The sequence below is a fragment of the Pogoniulus pusillus genome, chromosome 1 (assembly GCF_015220805.1).
Source record: "Pogoniulus pusillus isolate bPogPus1 chromosome 1, bPogPus1.pri, whole genome shotgun sequence".
NCBI lineage: Eukaryota > Metazoa > Chordata > Aves > Piciformes > Lybiidae > Pogoniulus > Pogoniulus pusillus.
In genome coordinates, this window is record NC_087264.1 from 18187007 (window position 1) to 18199293 (window position 12287).

The window sequence follows — 12287 nt, forward strand, 5'->3', positions numbered from 1 at the left end:
TTCCAACCTGGTTGATTCTATGATTCTAAGGTAAAGGAACAGTGAGGAGCAGAGGGCAAAACAACAGGAAAGTACATTGTATTTAAACATAGAGCTCAGACTGTCTTTTTATACTTCTGTGACTTTGAGTAAGGCTCAAGAAAAGGTGGAATCTCTTAGAGACTTTATTTTTTTAATCAACTGAAGCTTTTTAAAACTTCAACTATATCCAGATTTTTGTGCTGACATTTAGTATTTTGAAAATGGGCAAACAAAAGGATTTCTCGAGGCTCTTACATGGTTTACCTTTTGACCAGTTTTTATAAATGAACTGAGTAAGTTTTCCATGTTATACAGAGAACAAACATCAGTCCTAGCTCTTACTGGCACTCTGCAAAGCTCCCAGTAGGCTCAGAGGATCTTGATTGACAAGCATTCACTTCCAGACAGTTACACAACCCTTGAGATGTGCCTAGCCTGTGGGTAAAATGGAACTGGACCGAAGTGCTATCTTAGGAGTATCTTTACTTGAATATGTGAATCTTTTTTATTCATTGTGGCTGAACTGCACTAAACAAAAGTGCAAACTAACTGTTTCCTTATGCAGAATGTTGTGCTATTGGAAAGACAGGACAGGGAATATTCCAGCATTTTGGAGGCTTCAATTACCATGGCAGTGGTTCTACAAAGACTGCCAGTTCAGTGGACACTGTGTTAAATGGACTTCTTGGACTGGTTTAGGACTTAGCCTTTCAAAGGTCTACTTAGTAATGTGTCTCTCTTTTTTTTTTTGGCCTGTGTTAATATTTAATCTTATGTTTATAATAAAAGTTATGGAGAGAAAATATTGTATCTTCCTTTTCACATTGTTTATACCAGTGTTTATCAGCACATCAAACTAAAGTTCAAGTCCTACCTTTTTCTGTGAGAAAATGCTAGCTATGAAACTATATTTCATGTAGAGTTGACATCTAACACAGAAGAGATATGTAAGGCCTCTCTTTGCATGATGTGCACAGGTGCTAGCACGCTCTGAAAAATGTACTCTGAGGTACTGCTTCATCCTCTGCTCATTCCTAGGCTTTGAGATTTTCTGCTTTTGTGTCTGACTTCATGTGAGAATTCCCTGAGTTCTTAATAGTTGACTAAAGACACTGATTTTTTTTCCTATGAAAATGAGCATTTGAGTTGCTTGTTGCCCAGATTTCTTCTTGAGGAACTCAACTGTGTTTCAGATTTAGAAAGCACCAAGTTTTCAATTTGTCCCACTGCATAAAACTCAGCTCCACTTGTTACTGGTCTCAGCTGACCCAGTGTACACTCCATTACTGAGAGCATGGCAGTGAGGCATTGGGATATCCACCTCTGTGTACACTCCAGCCTTGTAGTGCATGGCAAGGTGGAGAGAAGAACTCAGCTGCAGTAAGGTGATAATGAGAAGAAATTTACATTGCACTGCTTTCATTGGGGCTTTTTTGTTGGGGTTTCTTTAAACTACTGTGCCCTATTTGTGTCCTAGTTATTGGCTCCCAAGATCCTGGGAGGAAGCCAGGAATTCCTTTTGCTTTCGTTATGAGGAAACTCAGCTCAACAACCAAAAATTGGCCATTCATCACATCAGCAAGTAGACCAAAGCTGTACTTTGAACAGCCAATCATCACTTTAAATGATAGTCCAGTCCTCATAATAATTCCTGGTTTGGTGCTTCTGAGGATGCTTGCCAGGTAAGCAGTTTGTCCAGAGGATTGCTAAAAGTGCATTGGAAAAGGAAACTTTTGGAGGATGGGAGCTGACAATGAGTTAGTTGTGTGGTTATCTGTCTAAGAGGTGCTGCAGAGAACGTGTGGGAATGGAAGGTGGTTGAAAGGAAAGTCTGCATAGATTATTTTTTTCCAGGTGCATGTTGAAAAGACACTGGTGTCCATACACGCTGACTGGCTCTTGAATGGAATTGTGGAGGATGGAAGATAATTCCTGGTGTAGTGGAAACTGGACAGATTTACTGGCTATCAAAGAAAGCATTTTTCATTGGCCATTTGTTGGGTCTAGAGCTGCTCAGTGTCGTTGTCATGTTAGACAGCAATTCTGAAAGCATGAAACAAGGCTGTACCTGCATGTTGCTAGCACCAGTCCTAGTGTACAGCTGGCTTTAAAATGGGGTGGTCTTAGCAGGAAGTACTTCAATTGGAATGTCTCGAAAAGCCAGGCAGAAATCACCTGGCATGTCTTAACCTTCCAAATGCAGAATATTTGGCTTTACTGCTTAGTGACTACCACACTATAAATGCATGTGAGACTTGGCTCCTCCAAATTCAGCTCCTGGCTGATTGGGACTGAGGCAGCTTTCCAGAACAGGAAAATGATGCATCATTTGAAGACCAGGCTGTGACATAAATTAGCAAGGAACTGTATGTACTCTAGGATACATGCAAGAAGAAGGAATAAAGTGTGTCTGTGAGCACTCTGCTAATGGTGACAGCTGTATGTTGTCCCTTTAATGCGTGTTCAACTGCTATTGTGATTGCTACTCCCAAGTTTGCTGTCACTGAAAATACTGTTAAGAAAGCTGTTTTGTCAGCTCACTTAATTTGTAGATACAAGGCACGGATGGCTTACAGTTGTATTTGCTGCTGCTTCTAGCTAGTTCACTCAGCTTTCTAACTTAATAATGATTTTGGTGAAAGCAGCAGAGGTTCAGAAGCTGCCCAACTTTTTATTTCAATCAGCTGCAAAATAGCTGTAGGTGAACTGTCAGAACAGTTACGATCTCACAGTGACTGTTACTCATGCAGAGCACTCATGCCTGCTCAGTTAGAAACCAACCGCAGATTAAACTTAATCAGATGTTCCAGAAAGTGTGTGTATAATTTTACTGGTTAATCAAACAATTCTGTTTTAAGTTTGTTTATTTGTGACTAAGAGCATTTTGTATGTAAACAAGGCCAACAGATTTATTTCTCAAGTCTTTACATCTGACTGGCATGGCGTGGCACTCCTTTTAAGGCAAAAAAATGCAAGATTCTACCTCAAAAGATGAGTGGGTGTAACCAGTCTGTAAACCACATTATTATAAAACATTACTTGGAGAATAATTCTGTTTGAGTATCTGATCTTTCGTGATCACAACATAAATACTGCCATATTGCTAAATCCATTAGACATCCTTGGTTCTTTTGCTGGCAGGACATTTGTGTAGAACAAAAGGTTGTTTCGTAAGCATTCGGTTCAGCACATATGCTCTTTGACTTGAAAACTGCCTGCCTGATGGAGATTGCATTTTGAGTTATGAGTGGCTTTTGCAGCCAAAGCATAAGGTTGTCTAGAACTTGGGGCAGGCTTGTCCCGCTTCTCACTTTCATCCTGCCAACATATGTATGACATGGGACGACGGCTGCGTGGTTGTGGAAAGCTTGGCATAAATCATGCTGGACATGATAGACCCTCCTTGTTTTTCCAGCTTCTGCTGTAAAAATTACATCACCATGTAAATACAGCCCTGTACATGATCTCATGCTTGATGCATGGAAAAAGCCATTACTAAAATCAGCACCACGGTCCGCAAACACTGCTCCAGCAGCTTTACATTACTTCCCCTAGCTTGCCCTGAGGAGCAAGCCATCATCTCTCACAATCTGTGGCAGAACTTCCCCTGCATTCAGCAGAAACAACCAGTCTTCAAGTCTGGTTTAGTTACTGCAGCATTGTGGTGACAAAAGGAAACATATAGCTTCTTCTCTTTAATAAGTAAAAATCTGCTCACACTGATTTTTCCATAGAACCTGAATTTCAGTGAAAGTAGATCTGCATCCTTTAATGCAGTTCTTCCCCGTGGCTTTGTAACATTCCATGCTGCTATCTTCCCCCACATTTCTGATTGTGCAACTTGTATTTGCCTGTAGACTGCTCTTTTTCCTCAGTGTAAGCAAGCTTTCAAGTTTTTAAACAATGTTTGGTTTCTGCAATTAACATTCTGATTTTTCTAGCAGTGTTTTCCTTCTTTGTGTGTTATTGGGCCAGCATTAGAAATTTCCTGCTTTTTCTGTTTAAAGAAGTAACCATGAGCAGGAGACTTTCAACTGCAAGGCTTGGACCATGTCTGATGCTCTGCATTCCTAAGCTCCCTTTTCTCCCAGTTTTGATAGTATTGGTTCAGTTTGGAGCTCACTGAGTTTTTTGTATTGGCTACTACCATGTACTGTGATACCATGGTATGGTTCTATTTGGAGCTCACTGAATTTTTGTGTTGTCTACCGCCACTGAATATGACAACAGGACAAGCCATTTGTATTTTATTATGTGTACCCAAGTATCTTCACTTCCCTTTCTCCACCACCCAAAATTACCTCAGGAAATCATTTTGGCTGAGGAGAAGAAGGAGCAAGCTGTTCGTACTTCTGACCTTTGAGGGCAGCATGGGTTTTGGACTGCTGTTATCTGTGCTGTGAGATGAAGAGGAAGGCTCAAGGAAAAGATATGAAAAGCTGCACTTGTACCTCCTCTATACAGGTATCTGGGAAATGCTTATTAGCCTGGGGACTGGAATGACTTGACAGATGCCCAAAGGGAGAGGCTGACGTACTGCACTTTTTATCCTTCTCTTGCCAAACTCTCTGGAGCTATGGAACAGCTAAATAAGGAAATTTTCCATAGGAGGAATGGTATCATTCACAAATTTCTCTGCACAGACTGAAAGATCTTGGGAGTCTTAAAAAAAAATTAAAACCCCACAAAAAATGGTCATAGGAATGCACTTGTTTTAAATATAGCCAAGCAGCTTTGCCACTTCTCATAGGAGAGGAGTGAATTCTTAGTCTGTGATACATAGCATCAAAAGAAAATGGTACATACACCCACAGCAGGGCTGGGTCTCCTCCCTGAGAGTATCTGATACTGATAGATAGTAGCTGAAGATGAGGCAGCAGTGTGCCCAGGTGGCCAAGAGAGCCAGTGGCATCCTGGCCTGCATCAGGAACAGTGTGGCCAGTAGGACAAGGGAGGTTATTCTTCCCCTGTACTCTGCACTGGTCAGGCCACACCTTGAGTACTGTGTCCAGTTCTGGGCCACTCAGTTCAAGAGAGATGTTGAGGTGCTGGAAGGTGTCCAGAGAAGGGTGACAAAGCTGGTGAGGGGCCTGGAACACAAACCCTATGAGGAGAGGCTGAGGGAGCTGGGGTTGTTTAGCCTGGAGAAGAGGAGGCTCAGGGGTGACCTCATTGCTGTCTACAACTACCTGAAGGGACATTGTAGCCAGGTGGGGTTGGTCTCTTCTGCCAGGCAACCAGCAACAGAACAAGGGGACAGAGTCTCAAGTTGTGCCGGGGAAAGTATAGGCTGGATGTTAGGAGGAAGTTCTTCACAGAGAGAGTGATTGGTATTGGAATGGGCTGCCCAGGGAGGTGGTGGAGTCGTTGTCCCTGGAGGTGTTGAAGCCAAGCCTGGATGAGGCACTTAGTGCCATGGTCTAGTTGATTGGATAGGGCTGGGTGCTAGGTTGAACTGGATGATCTTGGAGGTCTCTTCCAACCTGGTTGATTCTATGATTCTATGACCCTTTAAACTGAGGTGGAACTACACATGTTTAGCTGCCCCCTTTCCTGCAGTAAGCACAGGCTGGGTGGGAGATTGTTACGGGCAGGTAACAATAAAAGCAGCACTTCTGTTTTGAAGAACATTGCTCTTCAAAGCAATGTAACACTCCTGTAACTATTGACAGAGTTTTTGTTTGATGTGACTTAAGACAGACGATTACGCATTTAGATATTTGCTTAAGTTCTTTCAATAGTTCCCTGGCATGAGACTGAGTTCCTCTTCTTTTAGTTAAAGAATGCTTCATTCTGTTCATTGATCTCTGAGCTCTAGAGCTAGTTATGCTTTATTTCCTATGGATTTGGCCCTCATGGTTAATTGATTTCAGCAAATTTAATCTTGTTTTGTTGCACATCAGGTAGCTACAGAGTTTCTCACCTACGTGGAAAGATTTTTGCTAACAGGACATGAAATGATAAATATGAGCAACCCCTGCTGGGAAGTGTCCTTGAGTCCATCTTGGACTTAAGATACCAGGTGGTGGGTGGCACCCCCACATGCAGCTGCAGGAGGTGGAGTGCCAGCTGCATGTGGGCCAGGTTAGCCAGCCCCAGGGGATGGACCCTCAGATTGTTATTGTAGTATCAACCTGTGTGTACCTCGCATGCAACCCTGGACCAACCATGTACTTTCCACATGTACCAATCCTAAACTAAGTTAGTTGTGCACACCTCTTCTAAGAAAGCATAGAACTCACTGTAACACAGAAATAAGACAGAGAATGACCACCTAATCATACTCGTGAACCAAGAGTTGTTCATCCCAGATGCAACGCTGCTGGCACTCCTAGAGAGCATTCTCTGACCTGACCTGAGCCAGAATTTCTTCATCTGGGAAACTGTGAAATGGCTCTTCCTTATCTACCTGAATGTTGCTGGGTTCCCTCTATCATCAGTCAGTTTTGGATTTGCCACTCAGTTGTTGTAAAGACTAATGAGCTTTAAAAAAAAAAAAGGTGTGTGAGGCTTGGAGAAAATGAGAGGAGAGAAGCTGTGCTGCTTCAGGACTCTGGTGCTCACCTGTGTTTTCCTCTGTTCTGACACAGCAGCCAGAGCAGCTTTTCAGATCATTGCTGATCACGATTCCAAGCAATGCTAGGTCTCACAGTGGCTCAAGCAGCTTCTGTGAAGACACATTTGTTAAAGCATGGCTTTTCTGGAGCAGTATGCTACGGAGCTGGTCATTTGCTGGCGTTTCACAGTAACACACTATTAAAGATCATAGAATCAACCAGGTTGGAAGAGACCTCCAAGATCATCCAGTCCAACCTATCACCCAGCCCTAGCCAGTCAACTAGACCATGGCACTAAGTGTCTCATCCAGTCACTTTTGATGAACTTTGAAATGACCATTAACTAAAAGCAGAGGTTTAATTAAGTTTAGAATAAAGAAATACTTTAAAAGCTTCGTTTTTAGGTAATAAGATAGCCAGCAGCAGCCATCGGCTCCTTCTGATTTCCAGCATGTAGTTCTAATTGGCACTCCAGTAAAGCTCATATGCAGTAATAATGTCTTTTTTGAACTACAAGTTTTGCTGTGTTCAGCCTGGTGCAAAGGATGAAAATGTCCCCCAGGCAACCAGCAATAGAACAAGGGGACACAGTCTCAAGTTGTGCCAGGGGAAGTATAGGCTGGATGTTAGGAGGAAGTTCTTCACAGAGAGAGTGATTGGCATTGGAATGGGCTGCCCAGGGAGATGGTGGAGGCACTGTCCCTGGAGGTGTTCAAGAAAAGCCTGGATGAGGCACTTAGTGCCATGGTCTGGTTGACTGGCTAGGGCTGGGTGCTAGGTTGGACTGGATGATCTTGGAGGTCTCTTCCAACCTGCCTGATTCTATGATTTGGTCTATGTTCCACTGGCAAAGTGCTGACTCCAGCAGCTACAAGGTGCCTTGAAGCTTGAGAGCAGGATCTGAGCTTGCTAACCACTGCTTTCAGCTCTACTCTGTGATTTGTGCAGAACATCAGAAAAAAAAGAAATCTCCAATGGAATCAGCTTAGCATCAGGTAGTTTGACTTGACTTGGAGTGTATACCTTACTGAGAGTTGAGTCTCTGGATGTAATTGTACTGCACAAACATCTCCACAGAACTGTTTGATTGAGTGGTGATTCAAATCCAAAGTTTTTGGGTTTAAGTGCAGGAGAGGTAAGCCCAAGGATTTCTGGATGAGCCTGTGACAGTCAAGTCTGCATTTGTGAGAACACCCATAAAAGAAAAGTGGGGAAAACTGGATAAATACAGAGAGGAAGGCTGCACAACAATGAGGATGATATATACAGTCGTCTAATTTTAAAGGCAAGGAATTCATACCTTGGCAATGTTAGGGGCACTTCAACAGGCTCTTGCGCTGAAGCGAAGTAGATCTTGGGAGCAGAAGGGATTCTCTGAGACTCTAGTCCTTTTCTGGGATGTGTGAGAGTTTGCTTTCTCCCCACAACATGCATTTTGTAGAGCAAATGCCACCCTGCTGCTTACCATTCTTTAGTGCAGACACATTGCATTGTGTGCACAAATTAAAGGCTTAAGTGTGATGACTTGAAAAGTATACCACACTGGGACTTCTGGGGTTAACTCTGCATGTAATGCCAAAACTGATAGAGTAAGAAATGTAACATCAGTGTGGATTCAGTATTCTGTCTTCTACCACTGTGCCTTCCTATGGGAGTAAAAATCCTGCAAGTACCCTTCCTGAAAAATACAGCAGGTGCTGATATTCTACTCAAACTGAGTAGTATTTATGGCATCCACTTGTTCTCAGCTACTTTATTTCATCAGCATTTCATTCCCTTTCCCTGCCTGCACCTCTCTTAGTTGCCTAAGAGACAAAGCACAATCAAACACATCCAGCTGTTTTACTTCCTTTAATCAGCCCCTGGAAGGTCATCAGAATGACAAGTTTCTCCGGTGCTTAAGAAATGTATGTCAAATCTGTTTGCAAATGTCCCTCTGCAGGAAGAGATCAAAGCACCAGCCTGGTCAGCAAAAGCAACAAGCATACCAGCTATGCCAACTGCATCAACACTTCATCGGGAATTTTGGCAGAACAAGCCACAGATCCAATATTCAGGTGCAGATCCCCAGCTGGTGCAACGTAAACTGGACTGCACTGGTAGATCTGAGCCAGCTCATCTTAGCCAGAGGTCTGGACATGTGAGCCAGTCATCAGCAAGTTTGCAGATGACACCAAGCTGGGGCAGATGTGGCTGGGTTGGAGGGCAGAAAGGCTCTGCAGCAGGACCTTGACCGCCTGGACAGATGGGCAGAGTCCAGTGGGATGGCATTCAATAACAACCCCATGCAGAGATACAGGCTGGGGTCGGAGTGGCTGGAGAGCAGCCAGACAGAGAGGGATCTGGGGGTACTGATTGATACCCGCCTGAACATGAGCCAGCAGTGTGCCCAGGTGGCCAAGAGAGCCAGTGGCATCCTGGCCTGCATCAGGAATGGTGTGATCAGCAGGAGCAGGGAGGTCATTCTACCCTTGTACTCTGCACTGGTTAGACCACACCTTGAGTACTGTGTTCAGTTCTGGGCCCCCCAGTTTAGGAGGGACATTGAGATGCTTGAGCATGTCCAGAGAAGGGCAAGGAGGCTGGTGAGAGTTCATCCCTTCAGCTTCAGTAGGCTGCATTGGTGTCTCAGAAGCAGATGTTCAAGGATAGAAATATACTCCCAGCAGCTCATATGAAAATGGGAAGGAAGAAATTCAGCAAAGTCAAGTGCAAGGTCCTATACCTGAGTTGGGGGAAAATCCAAGCACAAATATAGGCTGGGAAAGGAGTGGCTTGAGAGCAGTCTCAAGGAGAGGGACCTGAGGGCTTCAGTTGATGAAAAACTCAATGTGAGCTGGAAATGTGCACTTGCAGCCTAGTGGGCCAACCATATCGTGGGTTACATCAAAAGGAGTGTGGCCAGCAGGATGAGGGAGGTGATTCCCTCTCTCTACACTGCTCTTGTGAGACACACCTGGAGTACTGTGTCCAGTTCTGGTGCCCCCAGCATAAGAGGGATGTGGAACTACTGGAGCAAGTCCAGAGGAGGACGACAAAGACCATCAGAGGCCTGAAGCTCTGGTGAGAGAAGGCTCTGGAAAGACCTTCTAGCAGCCCTCCAGTACTTAACCGGGGCCCGTAAGAAAGCTGCAAAGGGACTTTTATAAGGGCTTGTACTAATAAGACAAGAGGGAATGGATTGGAGCTTGAGGAGGATAGATTCAGATGAAGACATTCTCTACAGTGAGGGTGATGAGACACCAGAACAAATTGCCCAGGGAGGTCATGGATGCTCCCTGCCCAGAGGTGTTCAAGACCAGGCTGGACGAGGCCTTGAGTAACCTGGTCTAGTGGAAGGTTCTGATGAACAGAAGCAGCAGACTGACTTCTAGTTTCTGTAATCCTTAGTCTTTTACAGGATAGACAATGCAAGCTTGAAAACACATCTGCCCAGCAACCCTCTTTCTGACATTTAAGGAGTTCCACATTACCCAGACTTACAAGCACTACAAGCACAGAGTCAAGAAGAGCTAGGCAGCAAATGTCAAAGCATGCCCAGGGAAGCAGGCATCTGGAATTGGTAGAAGCCTGGCATTTGGTTGCCACAGCCTCCTAGGAGCACACCTGACAATGCAGTGCTTAAGGCTTCTACTACTTCTCAACAGAGAGGTACTTTGTAATTAATGGTGATTAAACTACACCAGGTCAGTTTCATTAAGGACTGAGCTACATGTAAAGAAACAACTACTAAACTGACATTTTTGGAAAGACAAGGTGAGGTATATTTTGATTTGGAGGAATTCATTGGAATGGGCTGCCCAGGGAGGTGGTGGAGGCACCATCCCTGGAGGTGTTCAAGAAAAGCCTGGATGAGGCACTTAGTGCCATGGTCTGGTTGACTGGCTAGGGCTGGGTGCTAGGTTGGACTGGATGATCTTGGAGGTCTCTTCCAACCTGGTTGATTCTATGATTCTATGATCTCAGCCAATGGGGCATGATGTGATGGCACTGACTCTTTCTATTCCTTTCACTTTTCAGTGTGCATTGGATAATATTCATGTCAGGGATAGTACTCCAGGATGATGAAGTTAATTGCTTAACAGCTGTTTATCCAAGCTAGTTGCAGGCCTCCCAAATTACACATACTCTTAAAACACTGAAACATTTCCTGATGTCTGTGCTAAATTAGCCTGCTGTTTGGAATTTACAGGAAGGAGATGGTAAATGCAAAATTATGCAGTAATTTCTGGAGGTTCGTCCCAGAAGCAGAAATGAGCACGATACAGACGTTCAAAGAGTGAAGCTTATATTTCATGCTTCAGAGTAAAAATAGCTGGCAACCTAGTACTGCTGCAAAAATGGGAAATAGCATCCTGAGACCATAGTTAAGAGATGTACACAGATGACACAGAGCTATGCACTGCTTCACTTGGGGTGGGGGAAGCCCCAACCAAAGCGTGCTGTCAAGTTGTAGCCATCATCTTTCAAGACAGATGCAAACAAAATGGAGGCTTTAGAGAAAATTATGAGATCAGGAACAAGAAAATCTGACCTGTAAGTAAAGAGTAAAGGTACTGGGTTACAGTATCACAGTATCACAGTATCACCAAGGTTGGAAGAGACCTCACAGATCATCAAGTCCAACCCTTTACCACAGAGCTCAAGGCTAGACCATGGCACCAAGTGCCACGTCCAATGCTGCCTTGAACAGCCCCAGGGACGGCGACTCCACCACCTCCCCGGGCAGCCCATTCCAGTGTCCAATGACTCTCTCAGTGAAGAACTTTCTCCTCACCTCAAGCCTAAATTTCCCCTGGTGTAGCTTGAGGCTGTGTCCTCTCGTTCTGATGCTGGCCACCTGAGAGAAGAGAGCAACCTCCTCCTGGCTACAATCACCCTTCAGGTAGTTGAAAAAGACAAAATATGGAGACAAAATTCTAGTACACTAAATCTGTTGCAAGAAGGACAAAGAATACCTGTTCTCTTTGTTTTCCAGGGATGAACTGTATAACCACGTCATCATGGAGAAAAAAGGAAGTTTCAGATAGAAAATGTCTGCTTCCATTTTTTTAGACTACCCAGCAATATATTAACATATATAAAAAATTATGACACAAGAAGAAAGTGTTCAGATATAACCTGCGTATCTTATGTTAGATTCTTGCTGAAGACGAATGAGAAGGTAGGTGGATGAGGCACTCATTGCCATGGTCTAGTTGACTGGCTAGGGCTGGGTGCTGGGTTGGACTGGATGATCTTGGAGGTCTCTTCCAGCCTGGTTGATTCTATGATTCTATGATTCTTTGCTACTTTGTTTTGCTGGCCTGCAGGAGAGTCTTTAAAAAGCAACTCCTACCAGCAGTCCAAAAAATATATATACAGAAATATTAAAATAGTATCTCCTTTTGTCTTTTTTAATCCTCCCATGAAAGTCTGGCAGTTCTCAGAATGAAAACTGGCAAAAAGATAATTGACAAAGGAAATGCGAAGCACTCAGCTCAAGGAAATGACCTTACGTAACTCACCCATGAGGTAGATGGATATTTCCAATACACTAATGGTCCACATGATAAAGGCAATGTTAGTATTATCACAAAGCACAACTTGAAGCAAACACAGCATCTCTACCTTTTGTTTAATCCATCAATTCCTTATTGTCTGTCCTATCCCATAAACATTGGTTTGTAAAAGCTTTCCATTACATCAGGTCTGAGCAGAAGGCTAAAA